The sequence below is a fragment of the Protopterus annectens genome, chromosome 2.part0 (genome assembly GCF_019279795.1).
Source record: "Protopterus annectens isolate FY-2018-M chromosome 2.part0, PAN1.0, whole genome shotgun sequence".
NCBI lineage: Eukaryota > Metazoa > Chordata > Ceratodontiformes > Protopteridae > Protopterus > Protopterus annectens.
In genome coordinates this window covers 1,693,762,119-1,693,786,761 of record NC_056728.1, presented here as the reverse complement: position 1 = coordinate 1,693,786,761, position 24,643 = coordinate 1,693,762,119, and positions in this window count along the sequence as shown.

Sequence of the window (24,643 nt, the reverse complement as noted above, 5' to 3'; positions counted from 1 at the left end):
AAATAATTCTATGTAATTTGTAAACATTAATATGATTTGTATGCTTGTCTTACATATGTAAGAAAACTATATGTTATGTATCTATTAAACTATCGGTGCAGAAATGTGTGTTGAACTGTATATTCTGTACTGAGATTCAAGAATGTAACCACAGTGTACCCTACTGGAAAAGAACAGAGTTAAATTGCAGGCTCTAAGAAAATAAGTGAATTGTTTTACGATTGTGTTTTCACTAAAGGAGACAAGATGTCTACAGCTAGAAATTCTTTATATTGTATGGAAACAGAAATAATTACAGGTTTCAAATGTAAAAGTGTTTAACTGTTTTACGACTTCCAGTTCTAGGCATACTTCTGAGATTTAAGTATTTTTGACACAGAGGTGCTAAATTTTAAGCCTGGGAACTGAAGGGAGGTTTCAAAGAGTATCTGAGATAACCCAGCAGTAATGTTTGATAGTAATTTAAAACTATCTCAGAGAATGAGTCTGTGCATTTTGTATTTGTCTTTGGACCTGAAAACATCCTCTTACTAGCACTTGCCTTGCAAATAGCAAGTACTAGATTACAGTAATGTCTTTTAAAGATATATAGGAATATAGTAAGATTAGTTTAGATGTTTTCTGTATTTATGTGAGACTGTCCTGCAATGTTGTTTTAATATTTATCCTGTGATTCTGAACTCTGCTGTCACTGTGCTGAGTTATTGAGTATTGTCTTGTTCTTTTATTATTTATTATTAAATATATTTAAAACTTTTAATTGTGGCTGGTTTGTTTAGAGATATGTAATCTCTTAGACTACTTGCATATGTATTTGGTGACACTGTATAGGCCACTCCTAAATAGCCTTAAAAGTCTTGGTCACACTTATCATTTGGATAATAGTAACGTTACACAGTAGAATTGGTCACCCTTTGGGAAGGGCCTTATAGTAGCTGATAAGTAAAAGTGTTTGGTGGCAGCTGGTACTACCTTATAGTCTGGGCAGAAGGGGGCATAGCTAGTGAACCTGTGACAGCTTTCCCCAGGAGTGTCTGTGTGTTTGTATATAAATCAAATCTCAAAGTGTGTGTGTGTCAGCTACTTGGGCAGGGACATGAAGCACTGGTTGGACAGAGAGGGTGCTGGAGGTTTTGACTTGACCACTCAGCTGAGATCTTAACCCTATAGCTGTGCCAGTGGGGAATCTTATCGGGGATCTGGAGAGAGACGGAGACACCAGGCCCAAACTGACTGTGAGGTCTGTGTGCTCTTAAGAGAAATTGTTCTTTACTGTGTGTGTACTTGTCATCCTGCCAATGTGCATGCCACTCACTGGTGCTAGTGGTGAGGATTGAGGCTCCTTGATTACTGGGCCAGTGCAGGGGTGTCGCATATTATTTTTTTGGCAGTGGTGGGATAGTCACATCACATATTAATTGGCTTGTAGTGGTGTGGATATTGAATTACTGTAGCTTGTGTACAGTGGTCACTGGAGGTGTTTGTATTCTTAATCAGCAATGAAGTGAACATTCAGAGTTCATATCACATTTTTTATGTTTTTGTTAGCTTAGTTAGTCAGGGACAGCAGGCAAGCATGTCAGCAGAGGAGTATGGCAAGCTGACTAGGAGCTGGTTGGCTGAGAGGTACCAGGCTAAGGGACTGGTGCATGCTAACCTGACTAAAGCAGACATGATTGCAGCTTTAGTCACAGCTGCATCAGAGAATCACAACCAGGAGAACAATTATACTGGACGTGGAGATGTACAACTCTCAGAAAATTAACAGCTCAAACTTTCCACAGAGGACGTAAAAATTTGTCTGGAGTTAGAGACTTGAGCTAGAGACCAAGCATTTGGAAATAGAAGCAGCAGAGAGACTGAGACATCTGGAAGCTGAGGAGAAGGAGAGGCAGAGGCAACATGAAAAAGAGATCCTGACTCTTTGCCAGAGTCATGGAGGTAATGAGGTAGGGAGTAAATGAACCCGTGAAGCAACAACGGTCAGTAAATTTCTTCCACAATTTACAGAGGGGATCATTTTGATAGTGTCATTTGTATGTTTGACAGGGTATGTAAACAGTATAATGTTGACCATGGGATCTGGGCATGGTTCCTGACCCCCTTACTCCATGGTAAAGCTGTAACTGTTCTTTCCAAACTATCTGACACTGATTGTTTAAATTATAATGTTGTAAAGAATTGTTTGCTAGAATTTTTTAAGTTAACACCTGAAGCTTATAGGAAAAACGTTTTGTGAGCATAGACGGAAGGCAGATGAAAGTGTGTGTGAATACGTTGCTGAACTGAGCAATTATTTTCATAGGTGGGTGAGTGGATGTCAGGTCACCACTTCTGAAGGGCTAGCAGACCTTTTCATGAGGAACAAGCCCTTAGCACTTTGCCTGAGGACATGAGAATCTGGTTAGCTGATAGACAATGCAATACTGTAGATGAGTGGGGGAAGAAGGGAGATCTATACCTAGCAAGCAGGGTATCACTGCACAGGAAAGGGACACCCAGTGCTGCTCATGAGTCTAAGGGAACCCAAGGTGGGCAGCCCAGACTGCCCCAACAGAGTCTGCCAGTAGCAGGGGAAGCCACGAGTCCAGGTACATGTCCAGGACCAAGGGTTAAATGTTTTAAATGCAACCAGTGGGACCATGAAACATATAGATGTCCAAGGAAGCAAGGTGGGGAGCAAACAGTGGGAGAGCCAGTAACTGGGAATAACAAAATGCCAACAGTAGGTTGTCTTGAGACAACAAGGGTACCAAGCTATCATAAGAGGTTATATCCTATTTTAGTGAATGGGAAAGAGGCCATGGCTAAGAGAGACACAGCCTCTGACCTAACCATTGTGAAGCCTGCAATGGGTAAAGAGGAGCACTACTTGCTTGGGCAGTCTACTCCAGTCAGAGCTTTAGGAGGGTCAACATACCAAATACCTTTGGCTAGGGTTCACCTTGGCTGGGAGGGTGGAAAAGGAATCCAGCAAGTAGGTGTGTTTGAGGATTCAAGAATGTAACCACAGTGTACCCTACTGGAAAAGAACAGAGTTAAATTGCAGGCTCTAAGAAAATAAGTGAATTGTTTTACGATTGTGTTTTCACTAAAGGAGACAAGATGTCTACAGCTAGAGATTCTTTATATTGTATGGAAACAGAAATAATTACAGGTTTCAAATGTAAAAGTGTTTAACTGTTTCTGACTTCCAGTTCTAGGCATACTTCTGAGATTTAAGTATTTTTGACACAGAGGTGCTAAATTTTAAGCCTGGGAACTGAAGGGAGGTTTCAAAGAGTATCTGAGATAACACAGCAGTAATGTTTGATAGTAATTTAAGAACTATCTCAGAGAATGAGTCTGTGCATTTTGTATTTGTCTTTGGACCTGAAAACATCCTCTTACTAGCACTTGCCTTGCTAATAGCAAGTACTAGATTACAGTAATGTCTCTTAAAGATAGATAGGAATATAGTAAGATTAGTTTAGATGTTTTCTGTATTTATGTGAGACTGTCCTGCAATGTTGTTTTAAAATTTATCCTGTGATTCTGAACTCTGCTGTCACTGTGCTGAGTTATTGAGTATTGTCTTGTTCTTTTATTATTTATTATTAAATATATTTAAACCTTTTAATTGTGGCTGGTTTGTTTAGAGATATGTAATCTCTTAGACTACTTGCATATGTATTTGGTGACACTGTATAGGCCACTCCTAAATAGCCTTAAAAGTCTTGGTCACACATCATTTGGATAATAGTAACGTTACACAGTAGAATTGGTCACCTTTTGGGAAGGGCCTTATAGTAGCTGATAAGTAAGAGTGGTTGGTGGCAGCTGGTACTACCTTATAGTCTGGGCAGAAGGGGGCATAGCTAGTGAACCTGTGACAGCCTTCCCCAGAAGTGTCTGTGTGTTTGTATATAAATCAAATCTCAAAGTGTGTGTGTGTCAGCTACTTGGGCAGGGACATGAAGCACTGGTTGGACAGAGAGGGTGCTGGAGGTTTTGACTTGACCACTCAGCTGAGATCTTAACCCTATAGCTGTGCCAGTGGGGAATCTTATCGGGGAGCTGGAGAGAGAGGGAGAAACCAGGCCCAAACTGACTGTGAGGTCTGTGTGCTCTTAAGGGAAATTGTTCTTTACTGTGTGTGTACTTGTCATCCTGCCAATGTGCATGCCCCTCACTGGTGCTAGTGGTGAGGATTGAGGCTCCTTGATTACTAGGCCAGTGCAGGGGTGTCACATATTATTTTTGTTAGCTTAGTTAGTCAGGGACAGCAGGCAAGCATGTCAGCAGAGGAGTATGGCAAGCTGACTAGGAGCCGGTTGGCTGAGAGGTACCAGGTTAAGGGACTGGTGCATGCTAACCTGACTAAAGCAGACATGATTGCAGCTTTAGTCACAGCTGCATCAGAGAATCACAACCAGGAGAACAATTATACTGGACGGAGATGTACAATTCTCAGGAAATGGACAGCTCAACCTTTCCACAGAGGACTTAAAAATCCGTGTGGAGTTAGAGACTTGTTAGAGACCAAGCATTTGGAAATAGAAGCAGCAGAGGTACTGTGACATCTGGATGCTGATGAGAATGAGAGGCAGAGGCAACATGAAAAGGAGATTCTGATTGTTTGCCAGAGTCATGGAGGTAATGAGGAAGGGAGTAAATGAACCTGTGAAGCAACAACGGTCAGTAAATTTCTTCCACAATTTACAGAGGGGATCATTTTGATAGTGTCATTTGTATGTTTAACAGGGTATGTAAACAGTATAATGTTGACCATGGGATCTGGGCATGGTTCCTGACCCCCTTACTCCATGGTAAAGCTGTAACTGTTCTTTCCAAACTATCTGACACTGATTGTTTAAATTATAATGTTGTAAAGAATTGTTTGCTAGAATTTTTAAGTTAACACCTGAAGCTTATAGGAAAACGCTTTGTGAGCATAGACGGAAGGCAGATGAAAGTGTGAATACGTTTGAACTGAGCAATTATTTTCATAGGTGGGTGAGTGGATGTCAGGTCACCACTTCTGAAGGGCTAGCAGACCTTTTCATGAGGAACAAGCCCTTAGCACTTTGCCTGAGGACATGAGAATCTGGTTAGCTGATAGACAATGCAATACTGTAGATGAGTGGGGGAAGAAGGGAGATCTATACCTAGCAAGCAGGGTATCACTGCACAGGAAAGGGACACCCAGTGCTGCTCATGAGTCTAAGGGAACCCAAGGTGGGCAGCCCAGACTGCCCCAACAGAGTCTGCCAGTAGCAGGGGAAGCCACGAGTCCAGGTACATGTCCAGGACCAAGGGTTAAATGTTTTAAATGCAACCAGTGGGACCATGAAACATATAGATGTCCAAGGAAGCAAGGTGGGGAGCAAACAGTGGGAGAGCCAGTAACTGGGAATAACAAAATGCCAACAGTAGGTTGTCTTGAGACAACAAGGGTACCAAGCTATCATAAGAGGTTATATCCTATTTTAGTGAATGGGAAAGAGGCCATGGCTAAGAGAGACACAGCCTCTGACCTAACCATTGTGAAGCCTGCAATGGGTAAAGAGGAGCACTACTTGCTTGGGCAGTCTACTCCAGTCAGAGCTTTAGGAGGGTCAACATACCAAATACCTTTGGCTAGGGTTCACCTTGGCTGGGAGGGTGGAAAAGGAATCCAGCAAGTAGGTGTGTTTGAGGATATCCCTGCAGATGTCCTAATAAGGAATGATTTTGATAATGCAGTGCCATGTGTTCATGCAGTTACACACAGTCAGGCTTGGAGACAAGCAAGTGGGTCTGGTCACCTGGGGGAGACACAGACAGTCTGCACACTTGCAGCCAGGAATGGTGAGGTGGTTACGTCAGAAAGAGAACTACCCTATAGCAGTGAGACTGAAGGTGAGCTACAGCTGCTTGTGGGTACTGATGTTCCCTTGGACATAGTGACTGCAAGGGCAAAGGTGAGTAGTAATACCCAGGCTGATAGTGAGAAACCGTTGTCAGAGGATACCAGACTTCCTGTGGAAGGGGAGCTACGAAGGGTTACAAAGAGAGAGCTGAGACAGGCTCAGGTCTCAGTCCCTACATTACAAGGCCTGAGGGAGGTAGTTAGTGAGGCACCTGATTCTCAAGGGAAGGGGGAATCTGTATACTGGGACAAAGGGTTACTGTACAGAGAGTGGACCCCTGAGGGAGGGCTAGCGTGTGAGAGAATACAGCAGTTGGTAGTACCCAGAGCCTACCATCCTGGTGCTTCTAGCCATAGACTAGTAACCACAGGAAATGCTGTAAATAATACAAATGCCAAAACTCCACAGCAGTGCACTGTGTTGAATTATTGAGTATTGTCTTGTGCTTTTACTATTTATTATTAAATATATTTAAAACTTTTAATTGTGGCTGATTTGCTTAGAGATATTTAAGCTCTTAAAGTACTTGCATATGTAGTTGGTGACACTGTATAGGCCACTCCTAAATAGCCTTAAAAGTCTTGGTCACACTTACCATTTGGATAATAGTAACACTGTAATAGTAGAACTGGTCACCCTTTGAGAAGGGTCTTATAGTAGCTGATAAGTAAGAGTGGTTGTTGGCAGCTGGTACTACCTTATAGTCTGGGCAGAAGTGGGCATAGCTAGTGAACCTGTGACAGCCTTCCCCAGGAGTGTCTGTGTGTTTGTATATAAATCAAATCTCAAAGTGTGTGTGTCAGCTACTTGGGCAGGGACACGAAGCACTGGTTGGACAGAGAGGGTGCTGGAGGTTTTGGCTTGACCACTTGGCTAAGATCTTAACCCTAAAGCTGTGCCAGTGGGGAGTCTTAATGGGGATCTGGAGAGAGAGGGAGAAACCAGCCCCAGGCTGACTGTGATGTCTGTGTGCTCTTAATGGAAATTGTACTTTACTGTGTGTGTGTACTTGTCATCCTCCCAATGTGCATGTCCCTCACTGGTGTTAGTGTGAGGATTGATCCTTGATTACTGGGCCAGTGCAGGGGCATCAGACACACACATAAACCCATACAAAACCCACACACACACATGTACACATGCTTGATTTTCTGCAGTTTATTTCAGGGATCAAAACACTCAGTCTCAGTTTACAGTATTTTTCTTTCATCTTTTGGGTGAGCTGTTAAACTGAGGTTCCATCTGCTTGAGTTGGTGGTAGCTCCAGAGTAGGGGTCTTTAATTTAACACAACATAAAAAACATTGCTTACATATTTACAAAATGTACATATTTAAAGGCACATATATACACATTTCTATTTTTTACTATCATTTTTCTTATAACATCGTCATTGTTATTCTTCCATAATTGACCACCACTCCTTCTTCCACAACCATAACCTGACTTCTTGCAAAATATCTACCAAAATCTATTTACCACTAAACAAAATTTCATTCAGTCTTTCATTCCAAAGAACCTATATTACACAATAAAGTCTTATCTATCCTTCTCACATACTCTTTTTTCTTATTTTTGTAATATTGATGCAAACCATATTCACATCTATATTGTTTGACATTAATATTCTCAAAAAATATTTGCACAATTTTTTCCAGAGTTTTATTACTCTTTTACATTTCAAAAAACATGCTGTTTTGTGTCTTCTTCCTCATAAAATAAACACACAATTTTAACTTTATTTTTATATGGCATATTTACCTTTGCTGGTAATTTATTTATTACCAGTCTCCATAGGAAATCCTAATACTCTGTTGTCTTGGTACACCATATTTCCTGACTTTAATTTCTTTAATCACATCTTCTGGTCAATTCTCCCATAGATTTGCATAATAGTATTGTTTCATCACATTATTATACCACATCCTTCTATCTCTCTCTCTCTCTCTATGACATCAGTTTTTATTTTTCATGTTAGTACTGATCATTTTTAATTTCTTTATTTACATATTCTTTTTCCTATTCTCATCATATTCCAGAATTTTTGTACTTGTATATTATTTATATATTCTTACTATGAAATTTTCATTTTCTTCCTTTGCCCACTTTAATACTACATACAAGTTTAAAGAAGCAAAATAAACAACTGGATTGAGTAACTCTAATCCCCCTTCATCTTCACTTATATACAATGCATCTCTTTTCACTGAGTTTAATCTTGAACCCAATATGAAAAAAAACACCAATTGCACAATTATCTTTTCATATCTACTGGGATCATATATGCATTTGACATATACACTATTTCTCCCATTAATACTGACTTCAACAGATAATCTTTTTTCCAGAATGCTAATCAATACATCCTCCACAGAAGACATATTTCTTTAATTTCTTTTAGCAACCTTTCCATTGCATCATAAGTACATAATTTCCCCAAACTGTATTCCTAGTGAAGACAATTAATTTATTGCAAAATAAACACCACAACATTTTCACATCAGCCAAGCACATACTTTTATCTTTATTCAAAGTCATTCACATTTCCTTTTCAACAACCATTCAGACAAACCAACACTTCCTTTATCCATATTTTGTTTTTAGCAACTACAGCTATATCAACTGCATGTCAGAACTACCAGTATCATCACCTCCTTTTATATCACATATCTAGCATCTTTCATTTCATATGTGCCTTCACTAACTATTACATTCATCACCAAAGCAAACAACATTCTACTCATGAGGCATCCTTGTCTTATGTCACATTTCATGCACCCATTCACTAACACTTACAAAATTACTCTGATATGCTGACATACATACACTCCTAATTCCACTACCTATTCCATACTTTTCCATTACATCCGACAAACCATCATGTCCTACTGTATCAAATGCCTTGCTAGTGTTACCTACCATAACTTTTACACCCTTCCTTTTACTTATAAGGTCATTCACAATTTCTCTCACAACTTATAATAATTCTGACATCCTTTCCCTTGTATACCATATATATAATTACTTCCAGAATATCCTTCAACCTTCCTTCTATTCTCCTCTGTATTATTCCCATAAAAATATATTATCTGTTTTAGGTAGTCTGATGGGTATCTATTTTTATTTCATTCTTCTCATCTTTCTTCCATATAAATTTTAATATCCCACTACATAACTCTTCGTAAACAATCCCTTCCTAGAACCATTGGTTCAGTACATTTACAAAATACTCTCTTTTCTAGTACATTAATTTCTTGTACATTCCATAGCATATACCATCTGGGCCTGATACTAAATCAGCATTTATTTTCCTAATTAATTCACTAATAATATTTTATTTTACAAATTCTTCCTTAACGCATTCTTGAAGTTTCTTTACTTTCCATTCTCTCTCTTACTTTCAGTCTTTATACTCTTATACATATTTTCCATATGCTATACTATAATACTTATAGTTTGCTCTTCTGTTCTTTTTACTTCTCCTTTTAATTTTTTTAATTTCTCTCATTATACTAATATCCTCCTTTACTATTTTATCCAAATATGTAGATACCTCCTTCCTTTTCCCTTGTAAGTAATATAGCTGTCTAAACAGTAATGCCTTATTTTTCTTGATTTATTTTAAAGATTTATTTTTCTGTATCATAACACTCTCTCATATTATACTATAATTCTCTAGTACATTTCTATAAATTTCCCCATACTTCAATTTTTCTTTTCTTATATACTCCTGCCACTGAAAAAAATCAAAACAAAAAAGTGAAAGAACTTCATCAGACAATTACAAACCATGAAAAGCCAGTATAAGTAATTCAAACAAAAATGACATCACTTGCCCTGATGATCATTTAAAGACATATTCACCCCTTTCAGAGTGATTACAACTTCCTAACCATTGATGTCAAGGGTCTTTATACAGTGATCCCCCACGACCTTGGCATAAGTTAGGTCAGAGAGTTTCTATCCTTAAAAGGGGCCCTATCATCTGAAGTGGATCTTATAGAATATTTGTTGAAAATTGTCCTACACAATAACATGCCGATTTTTAATGGTGAATACTTTTTGCAACAAATTGGTGTCACTATGGGCTCCCCCTGTGGGGGTAGCTTTGCTAATTGCATAATGGCGTATTGGGAGGGGGAATTCTTATTTAAGAATCCCTTATATATAGACAAAGTTTTCTGGTACACTAGATTTTTGGATGACATATTCATCATTTTTCAGGGTCACCTAAGTTATGTGGAAAACTTTGCCAATGCTATTTCTGGATTTACATCATTCCTTAAATTTACATTTGAATTTAGGGTTGACACTATCTCCTATTTAGATGTTGAATTATCAAAGGATCTTATAAATGGGAGATATACAGCTAAGATCTTCAGAAAACCCACATACTCCAATACACTATTGCACTTCAATAGCTCCCACCCATTTCACCAGAAAAAAACAATAATAAAAGGTCAACTTGTACGGGCTGCTAAGATGACCACACTAGACTCTGAATTCATGTCTGAATGTGAGACTCTTGAAAATATGTTTTTGAAGAGATGCTACCCTCTGGCACTAATAGATGTCATTATAAAGGAAGTCTATGAAAAAAGAGCTAGTGGTTGGTTCAAGCCCTTACTTAATAAAACCATGGAAGTAACAAGGGAATCACCCTTGAATGAGTTGGCAGTTAATGGTCAGGTTGATGTTATGGTTGGGGGACCAAATTGATGCATGGTAGATGAGGTTGGTAATAAACACACTTTTTTAATTAATTACTACATTCTCTATGGATACTGGGTCTGTATGAGACATCCCATTGAAAAACTAGAGCATCTTATTGGATGACCGTTTTATCCAACAAATAATTAGTGCTAGCCCTGGGTTGATTTTTAAAAGAGGGAATAACCTAAACAATATGTTTGAAAATAACACTAGACCATACCCATTAAAAGTGGGAAAGACAAAATGTGGCAGATGCAATTTCTGTAAATTTATGATGGTTACTAATTCTTTTGCTCTTAATAATGTAACATACCAGATTAGAGGTAAATACAATTGTGAATGTTGTGGTATTATGTACATTGCCTTATGCCAATGCTGCCTAGGGTTCTATATTGGAAAAACAGAGAGACACTTTAAACTGAGAGTATACGAACAACAATATAATATTGGGAAAGCTAAAACCATGAATGCTTTGGCCAAACATGTCTCGGAGAACCCTGGGCATTCTTTCAACTATTTAAAAATAGATAATGCTAGCAATAATATCAGAGGAGGAGGTCCTTGGTCCCTCCATTTAGAGGAGTGGAAGCTTTATTGGCAGCTCAAAGTTAATGCTTTTTCCAGTCCTGGCCTTAATGACCTGTGTTCTTTGAAATGAATTTTACGTTTAAAAGATTTAGAAAGATAACTTAAATACTTATTAAACTTTTTAAGTATAATTTTTGTGTTTAGCATATGTAATTTGTAATTTTAAAATATGTATGATAAGTTGTGAAACTTAATTTTATCTACTATAAAAGTAATGTATATGAAGTGTTAATGGGGTGAATATGTCTTTAAATGATCATTAGAGGAAGTGATGTCATTTTTGTTTGAATTACTTATACTGGCTTTTCATGCTTTGTAATTGTCTGATGAAGTTCTTTCACTTTTTTGTTTTGATTTTTTTCAGTGGCAGGAGTATATAAGAAAAGAAGAAAAATTGAAGTATGGGAAAATTTATAGAAATGTACTAGAGAATTATAGTATAATATGAGAGAGTATTATGATACAGAAAAAGAAATCTTTAAAATAAATCAAGAAAAATAAGGCATTACTGTTTAGACAGCTATATTACTTACAAGGGAAAAGGAAGGAGGTATCTACATATTTGGATAAAATAGTAAAGGAGGATATTAGTATAATGAGATAAATTTAAAAAATTAAAAGGAGAAGTAAAAAGAACAGAATAGCAAATTATATTATTTTCCTGCTTTGTAATTGTCTGATGAAGTTTTTTCATTTGGTTTGGACAAAAGTGCTTACTTTGTATTAACCTGTCTTGATTTTTCGTTGAATTTTCATGGATAAACTGTGGATGTACATTTGATGAACCTTGCCTTGAGTCTTTTTTGAGTAGTTACATAATTTGTTGTGTAAAACAAAAAAGTACACAAAGCAAAATAAACTATCTGTTTCAAATATGTGAATAACATTGGATGACATTGCTTTGTGCTGATAAAATGCCTGGGCTAAATGTCATTTAGCTTAAAGCCTATTTTAAAGCTGGGAAGAATATAAAAGTATGATCATATGTTATTTTAAGTTATATGTTATTTTTAATATTTTTTTTAATTTAAATGTTATTAATGTTGGATGTTTTAGTATATTTCAATTTTGATTGGTTCATATTCACTATTTAAATGACATAATTGCTGTGGTCGAATTTGTACTCATGAAACGATGTGCATGAATGCTTTACTTTGTATTAAATTGTTTTCCATGATCTTGTGTTGTTTTTTTTTTTTTATTTATTTTGATTTAAAAAGTACTTTTTATACTTCTTTTGAAATTCAATCCTCCAGCCAGACCAGCGTTTTTAGAAGTCCTTTATGGTAATATGATCCTTCTATAACTGCAATACTTTTCACTCTCCAATTTCATCAAATAATTTCTCATTTGTTCTTGTATTATCTTGCTTATTTTAATATACACCCGTTTTATGTAAAATGTAATGAAATGGGCCATGTATTTTGAAGAAATGTGAGATAAAAAATGAGAAAAAAAATTTAAGCTTGTTTCCTGCCTTTCCTGTTAAGTGGTATAGACTATTTGTAGGCTTCTGAGCCCCCAAGCCCTTCTGTGTTGGAGGGAAGCCTTCTAGCTTAGTTTTTTTTTTCTTATAACTAGCCAGTTTTCTAGTTTCAGCACTCAGATCTGTTTCTTTGATCTCAGCACTTATTCAGAAAAAAAAAATTCATCTGCTTTTACTGTACTTGTTTTTCTACCTACTTTTTTTACTTTTGCATCATCTTAAAAGTATTCAATTGTATTTATTACTGCTTGGTGTAACTCATTCTAAGCCTTTTGGTTTAAACACTTGGGCTTCGGACCAGTTGTTTTGCACTGAGAGGGTTTGTGGTCTGCACTGTAGTGGCAGAACAGGTAGCTTACATCCTTCTAGGTTGGGAACTGCTGATTGAGGGCTCAGTGTCTGTTATTCTAAAAGTGTATTAATTCTGGTTTAAGCACTTGGGCTTTCAGGCCAGTTATTTTACATTAAGAGGGTTCGTGGTCTGCACTCTTGTGGGAGGAGAGGCTGGACTCTGCCCTTCTGAGCTGGGAATTTCTGGTTAAAGGCTTATAGTGCATGCATATCTGAACTGCTTCTTACTGAAGTTGGTGCGCCTTGTTTGCTGTGGCATAGACTGAATTCGGGCCTGCTGGATCTAGCTTTGTTTGTGTAACTTGAGCACTAATCCAGGCATTCTCTAAAGTATTCAATTGTATTTATTACTGCTTGGTAGTAACTTGATTAAACTGTAGCTATCATTCTAAGTCTTTTGGATTAAGCACTTGGGCTTCAGACCAGTTGTTTTACATTAGGAAGGTTTGTGGCATGCACTGTGGTGGCAGGACAGGTAGCTTTCATCCTTCTAAGTTGGGAACTGCTGATTGAGAGCCCAGTGTCTGTTATTCTTAAAGTGTATTAGTTCTGGTTTAAGCACTTGGGCTTCAGGCCAGTTATTTTACATTAAGAAGGTTTGTGGTCTGCACTCTTGTGGGAGAAGAGGCTGGACTCTGCCCTTCTGAGCTGGGAATTTCTGGTTAAAGGTTTATAGTGCCTGAATATATGAACTGTATCTTACTGAAATTGGTACACCTTGTTTGCTGTAGCATAGACTAGATCCAGGCCTGCTGAATCTAGCTTTGTTTATATGCTTGTTGTTTGTTTGCTTGTTATTTCCCTGGAACGCTAATTCCACCTAATACACGGCTTCTCAGCGTTTCTGTGGATCACTAGTGATATCTGCATTGCTTACTGTACTTATTTCCTTGTTTCACTTGAAAGAAAGTTACTGTTTGTCGTTTTTGCATTTAATTACCTGTAACACATTGCACTTAAGTTACCTGGCACTTGCTCACTAAAGCAATTATATAAGTCAGCACTAAAATTAAAAGCACTACACCCTCACTCCCCACTGGCCCTGGTTTTCAATTATTAAGGAATTCCCAATATTATTCTAGCATGTCCAAAGGTGAGTTGTCAATCTCCTCTCCGGTCCAGCTGGTGAATCTGGGAATCTTGAGGCAATGTTACAACTGCCTCATGTACACAGACAACCCTCTCCTCCTCCCAACAAATTCCAACATATGTGAGAGATGCAACCATATAGCCAAACTGGAGGCTAAGCTCTCTCAACTCAGTACTGGCATAACCAGTCAGGAGGAGAAGGAAACCACACTCACTACAATTCCAGTCTCACATAGACCTACCACGACAGCAAACCAAACACATAATCACACAAAACATACTCGAGGCTCTAAATAAAGATCTGCCAAGCAGCAGAGACCTCCAAAGCAGACACCCAAGCAGCCGCTACCCCAAAACAAAACACGTGCAACACATATCTCACAAAGCCAGTGTGCCGAACAGTCACAGCCCTTAAGACTAAACAACACACCTGATACACTTGTAATAGGTGACTCTATCGTCAGGCACACTGACGTCCCGCTCACCAGGCTGAACAAGGAGAGGGTCACGGTGAGCAGCCTGTCGGGTGCTAGGATCCGCCACATAACACAAGCACTCAGGTCAATCCAAGGCAAGTATAAATATGACTCAGTTATTGTCCATGCTGGTGTGAATGACCTGAGACGTACCTCCCTGGACTACATGAAAAGAGACATAAAGGAGCTCTCTGAGCATGTAGCCCAGGCCGGTATGACCCTGACCTTGAGTAGCATCTTACCCTCACCAAGAATGATGCCACAATATGAAGACAAGATGATCAATTTCAACAATTGGCTTAAGTACTGGTGTCATTCAAAGGGGATCCAATGCCTGTCAGCTTGGGATGATATGCTAGACAAGCCACGATGCTTCGCTAGGGACGGCTTGCACCTGTCACCCCTGGGCTTTTGGATATTGGCAAAGGCTCTTGCTACCCCCATAGTGCCTTTTTTAGGCAAGGCTCAAAAGACAAACCCACCTCCATAGGTATCACAAGGGATAAGAAACTAAGAGTAATGCTACTCAACGCCAGAATTCTAAACTTCAACATGCACGCACTCGAAACTCTCCTTAGCATGGAGAACATCGATATCTGTGCAGTAACAGAAACCCGGTTCAGGGCTCCCGAGAGCACCCCAGCACTACCAGGTTATACCTCATACCATGCTTTTCAGCCCCAAAACTTGGACCGAGCCACAAAAGGAGGGGGAGTATCGATATTCATCAAAGATACCCACACCTCCAGGTTGGTGGCAAAGCACGAAGCATCAGAGACTATCCATGTGCAACTAACAGTGGGTAAAACTGCCTTCCAGTGTATAGCCTGCTATAGACCACCCTCCCAAACCCAGGAATCCCACTCGGCCTTCCTGAGAACACTGGAAAATATGAAGGTCTCTCCAAACACCATTATATTGGGCGACTTCAACTACCCAAACATAGACTGGGAGCATTACTCTAGCTCCAACACCCTAGCCCAAAGGTTCCTAGAATTTATAAACTCAAATGCTATGGAACAACTTGTTACCACTCCCACAAGAGGGGAAAACATACTGGACCTGATCATCACCAACATGGGGACTCTATGCTCCAGACCAGAAGTGTATCCCTCACTGGTAAGATCAGACCATAAACTAATCTCACTGGATATTCACATCCTGACCCCACTCCCTGCCCAGAAAACCACAGTGAAAAACTTCTCTAAAGCAAATTTCACACTCCTCAAAACTGAGGTGGAATCCTTCAAAGCCCCGGCCTGTGGAGAATACGCCCAGACCACAGAATCCTTTATAAACGATTCTATGAACACCTTCAGGAATGCATGGATCATCGATCCCAAATAAAACCAAGACCCAATCCTCCAAAGGCAGACGTCCTGTCTGGTGGACCCCAGCCATAAACAAACTATACAATAGAAGGAGGAAGCTACTAAATGATAGAGCAAAATCCCAAAAGGGAAGGCATCACTGATCAGTATTAGCAAAAACTATCGGCACACATAAAATTGTCTAAGGCCAGCTTCGAGAGAAAAATTGCACAGGACACTAAGGATAATCACAAGGCTTTCTTTAGTTATGTAAGGAACCTGGGTGGTAATTCCCAGATATGCTCAGAATTAGTCCAAAATGACAAAAAATACACTGAACCCACAGACATTGCCAACATCCTAGCTGACAGGTTCAGCGCAAACTTCTCCCCCCCTCCCCACCAAAAGGGCAAATATCTATCCCAGCAGAGTGCTGCCCCTGACATCTCAGATGCTCAGGTAAGAGCCGCCCTCTCCAAAGCAAAAAACACAGCATCAATGGGACCAGACGGTGTCCCGGGCTGCGTACTACATGAACTCCAAGAAGAGCTTACCCCAAACATAAAACTACTGTTCAATCTCAGCCTTACTACAGGATATGTGCCCAAAGAGTGGTGTACAGCAACAGTGGTCCATCTCCATAAAGGTGGTGCCTCAACGGATCCTGGAAACTATCGCCCCATAAGCCTGACTAGCTTGGTCTGCAAAGCTATGGAAAGGATCATCATAGACCTCATAAATAAAGATATTGGGGACCTACAAACACTGGATCCTACCCAGTTCGGCTTTGTTAAGGGCAGATCCTGCCTCTTAAACCTGGTTTATTTCTTTGAAACAGTCACCAAGGCCATTGACGAGGGAAAGGTGGTCCACACAGCCTACCTGGACCTCGCAAAAGCCTTCGATACAATACCCCACTGGCATTATAGATAAGCTCACCAGCTTAAATATAAACCCCTATGTCACTAGATGGATTGCAAATTGGCTCAAGGACAGAACCCACATGGTTAGAATTGCTGGAGCCATGTCAGACTCCAAACCAGTTACAAGTGGTGTCCCACAAGGCTCAGTCCTGGGACCTCTCTTGTTCGGTATATATTTCTCGGAGGTACAGGCCAACATGGAAGGACTGTGGCTGACCAAGTTCGCAGATGACTGCAAACTGGGTGCCATAATCGACTCTCCAGCAGACACAAGCATCCTCCAAAGGGCCTCATAGAAACAGACAACTGGTGCCAGAGCCATGGCCTCAAGCTAAATGCCAAAAGTGTATAGTCATCCCCTTTGGCAAAACAAAGTGCCCACAAATTACCACATAGGTGGTAATCCATTAAGTACAGAAGAAGTAATTAGGGACCTGGGGACCCAAGTTGATAGCAATCTCTCATTTGACAACCACGTGGCCAAAGTGGTTAGAAAAACATTTTATATAGCCCACCTAATCATGAAGGGATTCACATCTAGATCAGGGACGCCATCGTGCCTCTTTACTCATCCCTCATCAGGCCCATAATTGAGTACAATGCCCCTTTTGGGATGTGCCTTACCAGACACCTGCAGCAACTGGAAAGACCCCAAAAGTACCTCACCAAGAGGATCAAAGGGCTCAAACAGATGCCATATGCTGCCCGGTTAAAGAAACTCCAGCTCTACTCAGTGGCATACCGCCTGTTCAGAGGCGATCTGTGCCTGACGATAAAGCCATGTCCAACCCGGAATTAATGGACATGCTGCACCTCAGAAAATCCAAATCCCATCGAGCTACGCGCTCGAGAGACTTGAACCTCAGCACTGAAATAAATAGGACATGCTGGAGGGACAGATTCATAACCCAGAGGCTCCCTTCACTCTGGAATAAAATCCCAGTCCAGGTTAGGCAGAGTCCCTCATTGACTCTCTTCAAGAGGAATCTTGATGAGTGGATGGGAGATCGTAGGTTTACCCCGGGTATCACTTCTGTGTCACTGTTAGACAGAGGCACAGTATACTAACCTCGAAAAAGGGCATAGCAAAATAAATTTAAAATGGGTGGCGAAAGCCAAACACATTCTGGCTAGGCTTATAAATGCCCTAGGGCAGATAGCCTAGTATGAACCTATGAACCTATGAACCTATAATAAAAAAAAAAAATGTCAGATGTGCCTATAGCTGAGCTACAGTCTAGCAAGTTGAGGATATCTGCCTGTAGGTGAGCAGTGTTTTAACAGGTGTAAAATGAGTGCCCGTAGGTGAGCAGTGGTTTAAAAGGTTTAAAATGAGTGTCCGTAGGTGAGCAGTGGTTTAACAGGTGTAAAATGAGTGCCCGGGGTTGAGCAGCATTTTAACACGGTGAAACTGTGTGCCCATAGCTGAGCTGAGCGTAATATGCGTGCTGACAGACGAATGGCGCGTAAGCCAGCGTGACTCATTTGCGCGGAGCTGCACACCGTGCCAACAAGCTAACCGACGGGCAACGTTGAGCAAGCTGTATCAAAATTGCCTTTACACAGACACACCTCCTAGCCTGTGTAGACAGTCATAAAATATAAAAAGCAATGGCCAGGCTCGAACTCAGGATACCATGCACCATAGTCAAAGTACTGAACCACTAAGCCATGACAGTTGCTCTTAAAAATGCAGTAATAGCATATATATATAGGAATGAATGGAAAGAGAAGCATGACAAAGCAGGTTTTGTGAAGCTGATACAATTCTAAACCCAAACATAAAACTACTGTTCAATCTCAGCCTTACTACAGGATATGTGCCCAAAGAGTGGCGTACAGCAACAGTGGTCCATCTCCATAAAGGTGGTGCCTCAACGGATCCTGGAAACTATCGCCCCATAAGCCTGACTAGCTTGGTCTGCAAAGCTATGGAAAGGATCATCATAGACCTCATAAATAAAGATATTGGGGACCTACAAACACTGGATCCTACCCAGTTCGGCTTTGTTAAGGGCAGATCCTGCCTCTTAAACCTGGTTTATTTCTTTGAAACAGTCACCAAGGCCATTGACGAGGGAAAGGTGGTCCACACAACCTACCTGGACCTCGCAAAGCCTTCGACAATACCCCACTCGGGCATTATAGATAAGCTCACCAGCTTAAATATAAACCCCTATGTCACTAGATGGATTGCAAATTGGCTCAAGGACAGAACCCACATGGTTAGAATTGCTGGAGCCATGTCAGACTCAAACCAGTTACAAGTGGTGTCCCACAAGGCTCAGTCCTGGGACCTCTCTTGTTCGGTATATATTTCGGAGGTACAGGCCAACACGGAAGGACTGTGGCTGACCAAGTTCACAGATAACTGCAAACTGGGCCATAATCGACTCTCCAGCAGACACAAGCATCCTCCAAAGGGCCTCATAGAAACAGACAACTGGTGCCAGAGCCATGGCCTCAAGCTAAATGCCAAAAGTGTATAGTCATCCCTTTGGCAAAAACAAAGTGCACAAATTACCACATAGGTGGTAATCCATTAAGTACAGAAGAAGTAATTAGGGACCTGGGGACCCAAGTTGATAGCAATCTCTCATTTGACAACCACGTGGCCAAAGTGGTTAGAAAAACATTTTATATAGCCCACCTAATCATGAAGGATTCACATCTAGATCAGGGACGTCATCGCCTCTTTACTCATCCCTCATCAGGCCCATAATTGAGTACAATGCCCTTTTGGGATGTACCTTACCAGACACCTGCAGCAACTGGAAAGACCCCAAAAGTACCTCACCAAGAGGATCAAAGGGCTCAAACAGATGCCATATGCTGCCTGGTTAAAGAAACTCCAGCTCTACTCAGTGGCATACCGCCTGTTCAGAGGCGATCTGTGCCTGACGATAAAGCCATGTCCAACCCGGAATTAATGGACATGCTGCACCTCAGAAAATCCAAATCCCATCAAGCTACGCTCGAGAGACTTGAACCTCAGCACTGAAATAAATAGGACATGCTGGAGGGACAGATTCATAACCCAGAGGCTCCCTTCACTCTGGAATAAAATCCCAGTCCAGGTTAGGCAGAGTCCCTCATTGACTCTCTTCAAGAGGAATCTTGATGAGTGGATGGGAGATCGTGGTTTACGGTATCACTTCTGTGTCACTGTTAGACAGAGGCACAGTATACTAACCTCAAAAAGGGCATAGCAAAATAAATTTAAAATGGGTGGCGAAAGCCAAACACATTCTGGCTAGGCTTATAAATGCCCTAGGGCAGATAGCCTAGTATGAACCTATGAACCTATAATAAAAAAAAAAAATGTCAGATGTGCCTATAGCTGAGCTACAGTCTAGCAAGTTGAGGATATCTGCCTGTAGGTGAGCAGTGTTTTAACAGGTGTAAAATGAGTGCCCGTAGGTGAGCAGTGGTTTAAAAGGTTTAAAATGAGTGTCCGTAGGTGAGCAGTGGTTTAACAGGTGTAAAATGAGTGCCCGGGGTTGAGCAGCATTTTAACACGGTGAAACTGTGTGCCCGTAGCTGAGCTGAGCGTAATATGTGTGCTGACAGACGAACGGCGCGTAAGCCAGCGTGACTCATTTGCGCGGAGCTGCGCACCGCGCCAACAAGCTAACCGACGGGCAACGTTGAGCAAGCTGTATCAAAATTGCCTTTACACAGACACACCTCCTAGCCTGTGTAGACAGTCATAAAATATAAAAAGCAATGGCCAGCCTCGAACTCAGGATACCATGCACCATAGTCAAAGTACTGAACCACTAAGCCATGACAGTTGCTCTTAAAAATGCAGTAATAGCATATATATAGGAATGAATGGAAAGAGAAGCATGACAAAGCAGGTTTTGTGAAGCTGATACAATTCCAAAATGGCCAATCACAGATAAGTGCGGGAAAAACGGCATATATAAGCCCCATAGGCGGGAATACACAGAATAACCGATTGTGGAACCGACTTGCAGCCAGGATGGCAGGTGTAGGAGAGGGTAGTTGCTTCCGAGCACAGAGGTGGGGTGTTGAGGAGTCTAAATATATAGTTTGGCTCCTCGTCCATGATCATGAGGCCCAACTCATGCAGGGCCAGTTCCTGTGGGGAGCATATAGGGCTGAGGCATGGGACCGGTTGGCACATGATCTCACCAGTGCCACAGGAATACCAAGGACTGGTGAACAGGTCCGTCACCACCATGCGGACCTGAAGAGATGGAAGCAGGACCAACTGAACCGTTGGATCCAGGAGGCCCGGCAAATGCCCAACGCCCCACTACTGAGTAAGTTACATGTAATTATTTATGTAAGAAATTAACCTAGCTGATATTATGGAGATGTGTATTCCAATATTACTTCATTTATATTACAGCTGCAGGTGTCCGTTCCATGAACCGTCGAGCCTATGCCGATAGACTGGTGCGGTTGGGCCACCAGGCAGGTCAGTAATTCTCCCTGTAACTGTAAAAAATATATAAGTATGACAGTTTGCAAAAGAGTGCAGTGTAGTCACTTATTAATAAAATGTGCAAGTAACAGTGTAAGAGAGTTTGCAAGTATTGCTTGATTACAAAAGTGTGATGCAGCCTGTGATCCAAACATAAAAATGAAACAAGTCTGAAATAAAGATGTCCCACCTGTAATATAATAGTACATAACCTGCAGCAGGCTGAAAAGTACAGCTACAGAAGCTGAGTAAAACACATGTGTGAAATATATCCCTGTTTAAATTCTGAAACATGACATAAGTGTGACTGTTGGAAAGGATTGTTATAACTAAAAGTAAAACATGTCAATAAAGCCTAGAAGTAAGTACCATCCTGAATTGTAAAAATAAAACAAGTGAGAGAGTATGAGAAAGAGGTATGAACCCACCAATAAAGTAGTAATAACACCTGAATAAAGTATACTGCAGTCAGTACAGAATGAAATGAATGTGACAGGCAGAACCAAACAGAACATGTGTTGAAAAAAGTACTGCAGCTGGAATGTGTGTCCCAAAATCTGGATATGTTGCTATCAGTTTGCAATATGCAGATAGTAAGGTTGTATGAAATACCAAACATCCACAGTTGTCTATAGCCATATAAAGCAAATTTAGCAGGATGATGTAGCTGAACAGAGCCAGATATGAATGTGTATGAATAAATATGAAATGTATATTGATGTAGCAGTAACATTCCTATCACCAACCTGAATTAGTTATCACATAGGAAACTGTAGTCAGACCTGTAGTGTGTATATATCTGCAGCTAGTAGAAATGTACAGCATATGTATAGGTATTTGAAGTTGTTAATGGAATATTTCTTCACCCTACCCTATAACCACAAATAATCCATTCCACGTGAAATGGGTATGTGCATTCACAATTAACACCCCTGGACATTTCTCCTGTTGGTTCATACATATTTGCATGTACGTTGATGCATGTGCCCTGTTCATACATCCAAACCTGATGGCCTGTTGCCATCAATCAACCCTGCATGTTGTTGGATTGTGTATTGCTGTTCAAATTATGCATGTGTTATGCTTGCTGTTCAATGGCTTGAATTTATGGGTGTTTGGTTAATGGGAATACTAATGCATACTGTTACAACTAATTGTGAATGGTATTATACGTTACTAACCCAAACTGTCATAACATAATGCAAAACATAGGACGACAGGGAAGGCGGGTTCCAGCGGACCCACCTCTCCCTCCTCAGCTGGCGACTGCACCTGGCAGTAGTGCCCAGGCCAGACCCTCCTCCGGTGGCCCTGTGCCACCTGCGGGTGGAAGCACTGCAGGGGATGGGGCTTGTCCCCCCTCTGCAAGTGTGGCCAGAGGAGAACATCCACTCACCCTCCGTAGTGTCCGGACTGTGGTGCGTAGGGAGATCCGGCACGCTGTGCTTGGGCCCCTATGCCAGCTTGAGGCACGGGTGGCACAACTCATGGGTGTGCCTGCTGCCCGGCCTACACAGCCCCCAGCACAGCCCCATCCTGGGCAGTGAAGGCACAGTGACAACTGCCCATGGGTGGGGATCTCAGTTCCACTGTTGCCATCTGTGGGCTCATGGGCTCGAGATATCCTAACATCCGTCCCCGTCAATTGTGTAACCCCCCCCCCCACATGTGTCATACACCACCCCTGTATGTGTCTTGTTTGTCTTGTCTGTTAACCTCCTCTACCTACCTCCCCAGCTATACCGACTTCCTGTACCTGACATACCACTCTCACCTGAAAAAAAAAAAAAGGGCACTCTGTACCCACAAAAAATTACACCCCATACATAGCTGCCCATTTTGCACACATGTCTGCTGGACATGTAAATTGGCAATTGCAATTGGCTGTACAACAAATATTATTGTTGTCCTCACACCTCTCTCAGGGGTGGAAGGTTTCAAATTTCACACCAAATTACAAACATATGCACAGCTGTTGCTGACGAAGAAATGGGCAGCTATGGGCCTTTCCTACATCCCTCCTGCAAAACCCAAGCTTGTTTTCCTACTGTCCTACCCTCTTTGTGCCCCCTTTTTCACCACTTTCCTATCTCCCCATTTTCTTTTCTTTAAAAGAAAATAGCGCAGCTGTGCGCAACAGTAAGCACTTTTAAGCAGTAGTAAGCGGGAGTGCGCTTCTGTGCGCTTAGCTAAGCGTGTGTGCGTGAAACTAAGCGGCAGTGCGCATGCATGACCTCAGCACAAAAAAGCGCTAACCCGCTTACAACTGCTTAAAAGTGCCTTAGTCACTCTGAATGACAAGGCCTGTAGTTTTCTCAGCAGCAAAATAAAATACCTCCCTCAGTCTCAAGACCAGGACCTTGGAAACACTAGTCTGCATGACTTACCACTAAGCCATGACTGCTATACAAGAACATTGTGCTGAAAGAAATATATCATAAAATAGTAGGAATTAATGTAAAGGGAATATAGCAAGTCTAGTACACAAAGCATGTCATGTATATTTACTGTCAAATCTAGTGGATTTGTAAAATAGTACTGTGTGCTGAGAAACAGTCATGCTAGTTGGTAGCTACTAGGTAATAATGTCACAGTAGCATCTGGCAAGCCACACACATACTCAGAGCAGGATAAACACTGCCATAGTTGAATAGTTAAGAGATCAGACATAGCAACTGTGACTGAGTTACAGGGATGTCCCTGATGTGAAAACAAATGTCAACTGTGCCCCACTGACACCCTGTCAAATGTACTAACAGTAGGCAGAAAGGTGTAACTACACATGCAATGGTAACTATGACTGACTGAAGGTATGCACCACCTGCACGTCACAAATGGTGTACTAATACATATGCTTGAAATAACCCACAGTCACAACTGCAGAGTATCAGAATATGTCATTGGAGTAACCCACTGCTATGTACCATTCTATGAGGCTGATAAAAGATGCACCGGAGAGTATCTGAGGCCTGCTCAGCAGCATGATCAAATACCCCTGTAAGTGTCAAGGCCCACACCATGGCCAGACCAAACTGCATGCAGTAACACCCTTCCACAACAAACACATAGGGAATTGCTGCCCAAACAGATTTAGCAAGCATTACAAGCTGTGAATGTAAATGGAAAATAGGAAAGCCATAGCAACACATTACAGGAAAGACACCTAGCAGGCATACAAGGAGTGAATGTAAAGGCCAAATATTGAAGCCATAGCAACAGATTGCAAGAGCCACTGCTATATACCAGTTACACCACAATCCCCACAGGAAAGCACACACATCCATATACACAGTATTACTAGTCGTAGGTGTCAGTTTACATACACACGGAGAACAGGACACTGGAGGAAGGAATACTCAGCTTA